Raw genomic sequence first — 11,561 nt, forward strand, 5'->3', positions numbered from 1 at the left:
ATATATATATAATTATATATGTGTGATTTTATGCTGATTTTTAGAAATGTGAAACTTGTTGGCACATGTATGCGCTTAAAGTTCATGTCCATATACATGTGTAATTACAATTGTGTATGACTATGTAGTAATCAATGTGTTTTTTTTAAATGTTGTTTTTATGATAGAATATTGGTTTTTTTTATATAAGTTGTACAATACTCATTGAATTTTCTCACCATGCATTTTATGTACATGAAAATATTTGGGTTACTATATATAAAGTCACACCCATTTATTGCATCGAAAATTTATACTATGATGTTCATCATGTATATACTTATGAAAATGGAATAATTTTTTCTTTCATTTCTCATAACATAATACAGTAAAAACCTTTATTTAAAGGCCTTGAAACACCCATTTGAAAATACATCTTTCCCAAAAATAGTGTCATTCCATATGTCACTGATTATTCATGAAAATACTTGATTATTAAAATTTTAATTTAAATATATTTTTTCAACCAATTACAAGTGAATAGCACATTAAGTAATATATCTTTTGGGATAGAAAATACACTCCCCATATATAGAGATACACATAATATATATAATCATAGTCACCACGTAGGACACATGGTGATCACCACTAGGTACAGAGTTTAAAGATACTTATGTTTTAAAGTAGTAAGAGATAAAACTACTACGTACATAATTTTAAATAAAACTAACCTGACATAAGACATATATAATCATCCTCAAAATAGACACAATTTAACTCTATAACATACCCAACATATCTCCCGGAGATATAATCACGAGAGATCTGATATCCAACTAATGGAGATTACATGTCCCACTTTTAGTATCATATTTGTGTACCAAATACCAATCAAATTAAAAAGTGACACCTAAATAAAATTAAAATTATAAAAATAGAAAATATGTTTTTATATTATTTGATGGAATATAATTGGTTTAGGACATGATGACATAAATTTTTTAGGATATAGGATCATTATTCAATATTCAACACCATAACTCGTCGCATACTCCTTTCTTTGGAGTCCTTCTCTTCATCTCTCTTGTTACTAATGAAATGGTTGAGTCTTATAGCATAACTCAAGTGGCAATTAAGGTAGGAAGAGTGCCTACAAGGAGAACACTAAGGAGTATGTACCCCATATGAATTAGGATCCTCTCCATAATGGAGAGGCCAAGTACACTCAAAACAAGAGAAAAAAAATAATATAATTTAATATTTTTATCCTTGAGATATAATGAGATGACATTTTTACACTTATATATTGTTAGTTGAAGTAGTCAAAGTTGTTGGTAATTTACCTTATATTTAGGATGAAGTTGTGGATTGTTATTTATGATCATGTGAGACTACTGCTATTTTTAAGGAGTTTTAGTTGAGTTAGGAATCTTTTAAATTGTTCTCTTCAACTGTTATGATTTGTGAGTTTTATTTACTGATTCATAAATTAACTTTTGCTTCTATTTGACTTATCTATTCTACTACCTTTTAATTTACACGTGGTATTAGAGCTAGGTTTACTACGCCAGAATATCTTTGCTTCCGACCTTGGCACGGTTTTGATGAAGACACCAACATCACCAAAAAGAAGAAAAGGAAGAATACTTATGAAGACAAAGAAGAATAAAGCTTCAAGAAGATTAGATTAAGTCTCTATAAGTACTTCTATCCTAAAAATCTTACTTATGCAAAAGTAGTAATGCTCAAAACTATTTTTAAAGAATAATGAAACACTTTGAAAATACTTAAAACAATTTTTGAAAAGATGTGTAATGAGTTACTTAATTCAAGTAACAAGTTACATGTGAGAGAAAAAGAGTTATCCAACTTAAAACTGTTCAGAGTAATCCATTACTGCATTTGAGTAACAGATTACCAGTTTTACAAAAGTTGAGTAACCGATTACCCAAATGATGTAATCGATTACTTCAATTCGAATTTAAAAATTAAGTGGACAGTATGTTTGGGTAATCGATTACTGAGGACTGTTGAATGAGATTTCAGATTTCAAAACGAAATGGTTTCGCTCCAAACAGAATCTCTTCACTCCCAACAACTCCTACACTTTCAGAAAGGCACCTTGGGTGTTTGGAAAGCCTATATAAAGACTCTAACTCTCACAACATCTACACACAACTTTCATACAACTCTCATAAATTCTCTCACTGTTTTTCTGCACTTTTGCACTGAGCTCTTAAACTTTCAATAGAGAATTTATCCTGAGTAATTGCTTCAAAAGTTTTCACAAATATATTGAGCATTATTACTAAGCATATAAAGAGAGTTGATTGGATTGCAAGTGATATAATATTTCATACTTGTAAAGGCAATCCAAAGTCATCATTGAAATTCTTCATTCATTGTAATAACTTTCATTCACGGGGTGTGAATAGAAAGGGGATAGAGTTACTTGGAAAAGTATTTTCCAAGGTATAAATATTAGTGAGTGTGTTAGGTACAGAGAGATCTCGGGGTGAGATATTGTAATTACAACTCTTAATATTTAGTGGAAAATCTCTTGTGCTGCAAGAGTACTGGACATAACCTTCGGTGGACAAGAAGGTGAACCAGTATAAAATCCTTGTGTACTCTCGGCAATTAAGGTAGGAAGAGTGCCTACAAGAAGAACACTAAGGAGTATGTACCCCAAATGAATTAGGATCCTCTCCGTAATGGAGAGGCCAAGTACACTCAAAACAAGAGAAAAAATAATATGATTTAATATTTTTATCCTTGAGATATAATGGGATGACATTTTTACACTTATATATTGTTAGTTGAAGTTGTCAAAGTTGTTGATAATTTACCTTATATTTAGGATGAAGTTGTGGATTGTTATTTGTGATCATGTGAGACTGCTGCTATTTTTAAAGAGTTTTAGTTGAGTTAGGAATCTTTTAAATTGTTCTCTTCAACTTTTATGATTTGTGAGTTTTATTTATTGATTCATAAAACTATTTTTGCTTCTATTTGACTTATCTATTCTACTACCTTTTAATTTACATGTGGTATTAGAGTTAGGTTTACTACGCCAGAATAGCAAAACAACGCTTAAAATTGTCATCTAACAGCACTCAATGAAGCAAGCCATGTTAAATGTCTACTTTCTAAATAAGACAATATATCTCAGACATTCTATCAAACACATGACAAGCATACCCAACTCCACCACATTTACAATAGATTTGTTAAATCACCAATGATTTCAACTATATTCAACCTTAACAGATTCCAATATTATAAAATAACATATGAGTAATGAGATCTTATGCAAATTGTTCATTATTTCTCCTCTAATGTTCACCATAGCCAAAAAATTAGAACACCATAGTTGCATAACTTCACAACAAATAAAGATCATACTATTAGTGAAGAGAGAAATAAATGAGCTAAAATAAGATAACGATTTACCTTATGCTTAAAGAGAGAAATCAAAAGTCGATAACTTCACCATAGCTGCATAACCTCACAACAAATAAAGATCACACTATTATTGAAGAGAGAAATAAATGAGTTAAAATAAGATAACGATTTACCTTATGTTTGAAGAAGAGAACAACCAAAAATCGATAACTTGCTTGAAGAGATAATAAACTGAGTGATAATGTAACTTATGGAGAAGAAGAAATGTAAGAAAAATAATAAACTGAGTGATATGTATTATTGCGTGAGGTTTTGTTTTTAAATTTAAAAAGATCCACGCTCACTAAAACAAGCGTTTAACAACGTTTATTGAAGAAGTGCTATTAAATATATGAAGTTTTAACAGCGCTTGCTTCAATGAGCGATGTTAAAGATAACACCTTTAACAATGCTTATTGAAGAAGTGTTGTTAAATATATGAAGTATGATCTTTAACAACGATTTCTTCAATAAGCGTTGTTAAAGATAACACCTTTAGCAGCGCTTGCTTAAATAATCGCTGTTAATTCTCTTCCGCCTTACATTTAACAGTGTTCAACACATAAGCGTTATTGAAATGACCAAAAATGAGAATTTTGTTATCCTTCAATTCCTCACTTTGATGGGAACCATTATGATCATTGGAGCATGTTAATGGAGAACTTCCTAAGGTCCAAGGAGTATTGGGCTATTATAGAATGAGGATGTCATGAGTTAGTTGTAGGTGCAAAACGTTGAGGCAGACAACTTGAAGTTGAAGGATTTGAAGGCCAAAAACTACCTCTTCCAAGCTATTGATAGAGTTGTGTTTGAGACTATCTTGCACAAGGACACATCAAAGCAGATTTGGGATTTTTTAAAGAAGAAATTCCCAGCAAAGGCTAGAGCCCAGAGGCAACTGTTGCAAAGTCTTAGGGCTAAGTTTGAGACATTGCCTATTGATGAGTGTGAAATTATGCTATATTTGTATTGCATTTAACTTGAATTTTAGAACATAATTATGACTTTATGATTTTTTTTAGCTTTTATTTCTTTTGTTCGGGTTGAGCGGATGTTCTTGGCTATATTGTGCAGTTTGAATGGATTGAAGCCAAAAAGAGTAAAGATTGGGTGCAAGAAGATGGAATTCGGTGTTGAGGTTATGCAAAGACTAATTGAAGGGCCAAAAGAAGTCATGGATGTTATTTTCTATTCCTATTTTGTAGATTTGTTTTGTTGGGCTTAGCCCAATATTTTGTAATTAGGATAAATGAGGGTTCTACCTCAAGGATTGAACACACAAGACACTTTACACTACAATTCTCTAATTTAGAATTTGATATTCTTTTCTCCATCATGAGTGAGTAATTTCCTTTGTTTCTAGGATTGGGGCTATGCCCTTATACATTTAATAAACACTTATTCTTACTTCTATTTCATTGAGTATTGTGATTTGAATCATTAAACTGAGTTTTATTTTTGTGAGTTGTTTGGCCAACAAATTACATCTCTTAGATACATTGGGGAAGGACCGAGAGGTGAACCCAATTATCTGACCATTTAGTTATTCAAACTAGAATCCTAATTCACGAGAGTAATATTAGGATTCTCGGGGGTTGCTACGAAGCGATTGGATAAAAGATCCAAGTAAAGGAGTTGATTGATAATCGTACCACGAGAGTAGGTGCGATTTCAATTGAGTACACCTGTAGGAGCTCGAGAGAGGATGACACATATAAAAGAGGAATTCACCCTCACAACTTAAATTTCATGAAAAGGAGCAAAACAAGGATTGTGAGTGTAAAGGCGGTAACCCTTATCATGGGAACTTTTCCTAAATTAGATTTCAATTCATTTTAATATTTTCGTAATTATTCTTGTCAATTATTCAATTGTTCTAAATTCACTATTAATTCCTCTTTGAGTTAAGTATAAATTAATTGTTATAATTAAAGGAATTTTTCAATCCTCGTGTGATCGATATTTTATTACTTGACGACATAATCGTGCACTTGCGATTTGCCCTATTAAGTTTTTGGCGCCGCTGCTGGGGACTGTGTCAAAATTTCTTTAATTTTCAATTAATTCATTACTTTACTCTAGTGTATTACGTGTTTTATTGGTACCTTTGCAGGTTGCCTATTTGGTTTATGCAAAGTTCGAATTACTACTTAGAGTCAGAAAGGACTTTTCATAGAAGAAGAAGGCAAAAAAAAGAGAAAGATATGCGCATATACAAAAAATGGTTGAACGAGATGAAAAACTACTTCGCGACTATGCAGCCCCTAATGCTCGTAGTTCACGTCTTGGAATAATCCGCCCAGCTATTGAGGTGGAAAAATTTTCTTTACCATCTGCTTTGGTCCAAATGGTGATGCAAAACCAATTTGGAGAAGGAGCTCATGAAGATCCTAAGACCCATATTGATCACTTCTTGGAATTCTATGAGACTGTAAGGATCCGTGAGGTTTCTGAAGATGTTATTCGTCTCCGCATGTTTCGATATTCCCTTAGAGATAGAGTTAAGATTTGGCTAAGCAATAAAAATGTTGATATTCAAGCAATATGGTGAACTTTAGAGGAGGCTTTTCTCAACAAATACTTTCATCCTTCCAAAATTCTGCACTATATGCACCTCATCCAAAACTTCAGTCAAAAGGATGGGGAGTCAATTTCTGAGGCCTAGGAAAGATTCAATGAGCTAACTGAAGTTTGCCCTCATCATGACATTCCACTTTGGAAGCTGGTGCAGAACTTCTACAATGGGCTAGACTTTCTATCGCAACAACTATTGGACTCTTCAGTGGGCGGTGTCTTTATGTGCAAAGGAATTGATGATGTTTCAAAGATCATACATAATGTGGTTTCTAATCATCACCAAAGGGCGAATGAGAGGAGACATCATCCAAGGAGAGACTATGGTGCACAATATTCAAGAAATCAAATGGAAAAGGTAATTTCCACACTGGAAAACCTTTTTCAAAGGTTTGAAAAGCTGAAAAAATACCATGCTATTGTTATTGAGTCTATAACTGCAACATGTGAGGGATGTGGAGAAAAATGGCATGAGTGGTCTGAATGCAAACAATTCAGTGAACCTGTACATGGAGCTTGGTTCAATGAACAACCTGTATCATGCAATTACGATGACTACAAGGAGAGGAGCGGACATATATTCAACCCGCCATATAGGCAGAACAATCCCAACCTTTCCTAGAGGAGCAACAACACTCTAAATCATCAACATCATGATGAACAAGGTAATAGGAAACCTACCACATGATTTTCATAAGTGCAATCTTCTCCTATTGATCCCACTCTTATAACAATATGAGAAGGTCGGGAAAAATTACTTGCTAACCTTAATAAATTTCAAGAGGATCAAAACACAATTAATAAAAAAAATTCAAAAATGTTAAATGCTTTGAATTCTAAGATAGAAAACCTGACCATCCATGGAAAAATGTTAGAAAAACAAATTGCTCAACAAGCTAACAACTTTAATAGGCAAACATGGATGTTTCTAGGACAGCTAGAGAAAAATTCAAATAATGAACATTGTAAGACTATCCAATTAAGGAGTGGGAAGGAATTCAAATATTTTCCACGAATTGAGAATGATATACATGTGGAAGAGAAACATACTGAGACATAACTTCCTAAAGAGGAACAAAATTCTGAAAAATGTGTCTAAGTATGTAGCTTCGCCATCATATGTGCCACCAATTCCTTTTCTCCTGAGATTTGAAAAGGCAAAGTTAGAAAAGAAATATGGGAAATTCTTAAATATCCTTAATAAATTATATATTCAGCTGCCCTTCACTGAGGCACTTCAAAAGATGCTTGCGTACATAAAATTTCTTAAGGATATTCTATCTAAAAAGAGAAGAATAAAGGATTATGAAAAAATGCTTTAATTGAGGAGTGGAGTGTTTTAATTCAAAATAAATTGCCTCCAAAACTGAAAGATCTTGGTAGTTTCTCTATCCCTTGCTTAATTGGTAATACTAATTTTAGTCGTGCTTTATATGACTTAGAGGCAAGTGTGAGCCTCATGCCTTTATCTATATGTAAAAAGTTGGACGTAGGTGAACTAAAACTCACTACTATATCACTTCAATTAGCGGATAGGTCAGACAAATTCCCTATAGGCATCTTGGATGATGTTCCTATCAAAGTTGGGAAATTTTTCATTCCAACAGATTTTGTAATACTAGAGATGGAAGAAGATGCACAAATTCCAATTATACTAGGTAGACCAATTTTGGCTACCTCTGGTGCTATAATTGATGTTAAAAATGGAAAACTTTCTCTAAGCATTGGGGATGAAAAGGTTGAATTTGATATTACTAAATGCATTAAACAACCTTCTCTTGAGGACTCATGTTGCAAAGTTGATATGTTGAACCAAGAAGTGAAAGAGGAAGTGCCTAAAGTGAAATATGAGAATCTCTTGGAGAGAAGCATGCTGGAAGGTGACACTTCAAATTTTAATGAGGAAGTGGCTGAGGGTAGAGATTCCATAAATGTAAGCTCAACACTCCCTTGCAACCCGCATGAGGCGAGCTTGAGAATTACACCTAAAGCTGATAATTGAGAGAAAGGGAAACACCCAAAATGAAAGTAAAAACACTCCCTCCACCATCGGTATGAGTTCATGGGATCCTGCTTGATGCGCATGGATCAACCGTCAAGCTAATGACGTTAAATGAGTGCTACGTGGGGGGCAACCCACGCTGGAGGTAAAAAAAATTAATTCATTAATTTTCGTATTTTAGTATCGGCTTCAGTGCCTCCCTGAGTTCGGAGATGGTGTCGTCCACAAAAAAAATCATAAACTCTAAAAAATAAAAAATAAAAAAATTACATGGAGAAGTGCTAACACGATAATGTCTGTTAGCTGCCCCATTCAAATAGGTTATTTGCACCTAGTCCATCTAGGACATATGGGTCATTTGGGGCATTTTTCTCCTCTTTAGCAGATACTTCCACTACACCCAATAACCCAACCACTTATATTTGCCACATGAGTTGAGGGCACTTCCTACCTAATCTATGAGTTTTCTTTTTCTTTATCTTAATCTTTAGATTTTTACATTGAGGACAATGTAAATTTCTAAGCTTGAGAGAGTTTTGCATTTAGATAGTTCAATTATGTCATGCATACCATATAGATTTTAAATTTTTTTAGGTTGAATATTCGTATTATTATGCATTAGCATATATTTCATATTTCATTTATCATATGCTTTGTTCTATGAGCTGGCTGTCTGCTTTAAATGAAAAAGTATGCATGAATGAAGATTGTTGATTTATGACCCATTGAAAGATATTAGATTTGACAATTGTGAATTAAAGTTGGTTAAATAATGGTCATTGTGGTCATTGTTTCATAACTTTTGTTGAATGAACCAAATGTGAGAAACTTGAGCCTAACACAATAAGGGTTCTCATTGGAATTGACAATTGCATAAAAACTCTTTTTCTTTCATGAGTGCATAATTTTCTATGATTGTACATTCTAGAACTTGATTTGTGACCATTTCAAGATTGAAGTCTGTTTGTATGCATTAAAATGATAGATGCAATTAGAAATTTTTCTCTTGCTTTCAACCGCTTGCTATAAACATTGAAAACCAATTATTCCCACTTTTGAGTATGAAATTTAATGATTTTTCATAGCTACTCAAGTGACGGTTTGAGATAATTTGGGATGTTTGGTTGAAGCAATGGGAAAGGTAAAAATGTCATGTGTAATGAAAGAAACCATAAAAATGTAAAAAGGAAAAAAGTCACCATTTATCTTTTAGGAAAAATAATAAGAATGAGTAAAAAATGAAACAATAATACAAAGTATACTAAAGGAGAAAGGATTGAAAAATATATTGTAAAAAGAAGGGTTGATCGAAAAAGAATCAAATGATAAAATAAGGTCTATTAAGAGAATCTCAATGCTTCAATCAGATGTCTAAAAAGTTTAAGTTTTTTTGGAAAACATTTGTAAGCCTTTCCAAGTACCCTTTCTTTTTTTATCCCACCTTAAATCATTCACCTTAGCCCCATTACAACCATTTAAAGACCTCTTGAGTTTTGCATGCATTCAAATACAGTCAATGGCGATTTGGTCTATAATCAAGCCTTTAGTAATTTACTTTCTTGAAAATTTCAGCGGAATACTATGACCTATAAACACATGAGAGTGATGAGAGAAGAGTGACCCTAATTCATGCAGTTGTTATGACTCAAAGACTTAGCTTGAATTAAATTTGTTTACAATTGTCTTGTCTTGATGTCTGAATTGTTTCAAAACTAACATGAGATTGCTTGTTATTTTGGGTCATGGTTTCATATCATCATTCATGCATGATTGTGAAAGTTAGACATAATACTTGCTTGAGGACAAGCAAGTGATAAACTTGAGGGGATCTGATGAGTGTGAAATTATGTTATATTTGCATTATATTTAACTTGTATTTTAGGACATAATTATGACTTTATGATTTTTTTTAGCTTTTATTTCTTTTTGTTCGGGTTGAATGGATGTTCTTGGCTATGTTGTATAGTTTGAATGGATTGAAGCCAAAACGAGAAGAGATTGAGTGTAAGAAGATGGAATTCAGTGTTGAGGCTATGCAAAGACCAATTGAAGGGCCAAAAGAAGTCGTAGATGTTATATTCTATTCCTATTTTTTTAGATTTGTTTTGTTGGGCTTAGCTCAATATTTTGTAATTAGGAAAAATGAGGGTTCTCTCTCAAGGATTGAACGCACAAGACACTTTACACTTTACATTACAATTATCTAATTTAGAACTTGGTATTCTTTTCTCCATCATGAATGAGTAATTCCCTTCGTTTCTAGGATTGGGGTTATGCCCTTTTACATTTAATAAACATTTGTTCTTACTTTTATTTCATTGAGTGTTGTGATTTGAATCATTAAACTGAGTTTTATTCGTGTGAGTTGTCGGGCAAACAAAATACACCTCTTAGATACATTGGGGAAGGATCGAGAGGTGAACCCAACTATCTGACCATTCAGTTATTCAAACAAGAATCCCAATTCACGAGAGTAGTATTATGATTCTCGGGGGTTTCTGGAATTCACCTTGGGTTGCTACGAAACGATTGGATAAAAAGATCCAAGTAAAGATGATTGATAATTGTACCACGAGAGTATGTGCGATTTCAGTTGAGTACACATATCAAAGAGCAATTCACCCTCACAACTTAAAGTTCATGAAAATAAGCAAAACAAGGATTTGCGAGTGTAAAGACGGTATCTCTTATCATGGAAACTCTTCCTAAATTAGATTTCAATCATTTTTAATATTTTCATAATTATTATTGTCAACTGTTTAACTGTCCTAAATTCAATTTTAATTTCTCTTTGAGTTAAGTATAAATTAATTATAATAATTAAAGGAATTTTCCAGTCCTTGTGGGATTGATATTTTATTATTTGACGACATAATCATGCACTTGTGAATTGCCCTATCATATATGAAGTTGAAAGAAGATGAGATTGCATATATGCATCATTCATAGTCTTGATGAAGACAAGGATACAAAGGCAATCTTGAATAAAAGGAAAACATAACAAACAACAAAGCCAAGACTCGAAGTTCATCAAGGAAGACTTAGGTTAAGTGTTTTCTTTACCAGAAGTCTTAAGATGCTTGTTTAGATGGAGTCTAAGCTAGGTGAACCTAGAATAGAAGTCTCACAAAATTAAAATTGAATAACTTAAAAAAGAGACTTGCATACATACAAACATGATCATGTATCTACATATTGATTTCAGTACATCAAATTTCTATATTATTAGAAAATCATATGTCATGCATAGACATATCATGTAGAAGGTTCATCATTAAAGAAACTATTTTTCCACACAGTTAATCTATTACATCATGTGTTAATCGATTAAATGAGAATGAGATTAATCAATTAATAAAGTTACAGCAGCTAAAGGTTTTAATTTCTTGACATTGTTAATTGATTAAGTCATGCATTAATCGTTTAAACATTGCAAAAATAAGTCTCATATAAAAACTGATTTTTTCCCATTTGCACATAAGACAACAAGTATTGAAAGTTTCAGAGAATAAATTTCAAATTCATTTTAGAGTGAAATTGGTGTTGTGTGAAAAATCTT

This window comes from Lupinus angustifolius, chromosome LG11, assembly GCF_001865875.1.
Source record: "Lupinus angustifolius cultivar Tanjil chromosome LG11, LupAngTanjil_v1.0, whole genome shotgun sequence".
Classification (NCBI taxonomy): domain Eukaryota; kingdom Viridiplantae; phylum Streptophyta; class Magnoliopsida; order Fabales; family Fabaceae; genus Lupinus; species Lupinus angustifolius.